Source organism: Mustela nivalis (assembly GCF_964662115.1).
Source record: "Mustela nivalis genome assembly, contig: HAP1_SCAFFOLD_503, whole genome shotgun sequence".
Lineage (NCBI taxonomy): Eukaryota > Metazoa > Chordata > Mammalia > Carnivora > Mustelidae > Mustela > Mustela nivalis.
Window position 1 is genome coordinate 387,685 of NW_028136153.1, and position 2,095 is coordinate 389,779.

Here is a 2,095-nt window from a genome sequence, read left to right on the forward strand (position 1 = left end):
CACGTCTGTCACCACGCTCCCCAGGAGCAAGTGTGGGGAAGGCACAGCACGCCGCCCCCGGGGAAGAGAAGGATCCCTTGGCCTTGGGGTCGGGAAACGCTCGGGAACAGGATAGCCTGCCGCGGCACGAAATGCAGGCCGGTGGCCAGACATGTGTCACCCGCTCCCTGTGCGGAGAGATGGAAGCCTGGCTGCTAAGGAGACATGAGGGGACGACTAGGGCAGGGGCGCGTGCTCCACTCTAAGGAGTCTGGGCAGAAGGCAGGCCTGTCCTGTGCCTCTGTTACCAAGGGGACACCATCTCCTTGGCCACCTGTCCCAAGGGCAGACTTGGGCTTGCCACCAGGTGCCATACCCGGAACTCGCAGAAACAACCCCATGGAGAAACGTGCAGTCAGATGCCGTCTTCCACCAAGATGTGGCAGCATTGTGGGTGGCCGGGGTGTGCCGGGGAAAGAGTGGAGAAAGTCCCCACTGTTCCCCATCCCAGTGCTCGGGCCTTGTGCAGGGATCCTGTTGCCTCCTCTCTCCTGTGGTGAAGGCACTGGCCTTGACCCCGAGTCTGCCCGAGCGCCGGAGCAAAAGGCAAAGCCTTACCTACGCCAGGAGATGGTAATAGCCATAGAGTGTCATGCTAGGCCACGCACGCTGCTGCAGGGTTGTGACTGTGTCTGCTTAGATCGGCTTAGCAAGGTGAACCCCGGGCGCGAACTTGGAGCCCGGGAAAACAAGGCCCAAGAGGCACCAGCTCTCCCGCGGCTCTTCTTTCCAGCCGCGACAGAGCGAACGACCAAAGCCTTGCTGAGGAAGCAGAAGCGAAGTGCGGTTTGCGCCAAGCTGAAAACCTCTGCGAAAGCATAGCAGTCGCTGGGAAATCAGAGTCGGTTCTGTGGGCTGCTTTTGTTGCTTGCCTTAGCCTAGTATTCGCAGCACAATGGGAAAAACCCGCATAGAGCGAAAGCTTCTTGGCCGGGGCATCCCCTCTGGGAAAGCACAGCATTCTCTGGGAAATCAGAGTCGGGTCTGTGGGATGCTGCCTGCTGCTTGCCGGAGCTAGTCTCCCCTGCACGGTGGAATAAACCCGCATGGGGCGAAATTCTCTTTGCCTGGGCTTCCGCTCTGCCTGAGAGAGAAGCGCGGTGGTGCCTGTGGAAAGAGCCTTAAGGAAAGGGACACATCTGTCCCTGCAGAGCGAAGGAAGCCGGGCTGCTAAGGAGACACGAGGGGAAGATTAGGGCAGGGGAAAGGGCTCCACTCTGAGGAAGGAGTCTGGGCAGAAAGCTTGCCTGTCCTGAGCCTTTGGGCCCAAGGAGACAGCAGCTCCTTGGCCACCTGACCGTGGTGGAGCCATGGGCTTGCCACCAGGCGCCTACCCTAAACTCGAGAAACAACTCCCAGAAAGACCTGGCCATCAGATGCCGTCTTCCTCCGGGATGTAGAAGCTTGGAGGAGGCCCGGGTTTTAAGGGGAAGGAGTGGTGACAGTCCCCCAAAGCTCCCTATTCGGTGCACGGGCGGTGTGCAGGGATCCTGTCACCTCTCCTTTCCTGTGGGGAAAGCACAGGCCTAGTCCGCGAGTCGGCCTGAGCGCCAGAGTAAAAGGCCAAGCGATGCCTACACCGGGAGATGGTAGTGTGCATGGAGTGCCATCCTAGGCTAAGCGCGCTACTGAACGGTTGCGACTGTGTCTGCGTAGTTCGGCCTGGCAGGGTGAACCCAGGACGCGAACATGGAGCCAGGGAAAGCAAGGCCCAAGAGGCACCAGCTCTCCCGCAGCTCTTCTTCCCAGACGCGACAGAAGCCTTGCTGAGGAAGCAGTGGCGAAGGGCTGTTTGCTCCAAACCAAAGCCTCTGCGAAAGGACAGCATTCCCCGAGAAATGTTTTGGGGGCTGCTGCTGCGTGCCTGAGCCCATTCTCGCGGTGGGAGAAACCCGCATACAGCGAAAGCCCCTTTGCCTTGGCATCTCCCCTTGGAAAGCACAGCATTCTTTGGGAAATCAAAGTTGGGTTTGGGGATGCTGCTGCTGCTTGCCTAAGCGAGTCTCCGCAGCATGTTGGAAGACACCCGCATGGAGCGAAATCCTCTTTGCCCTAG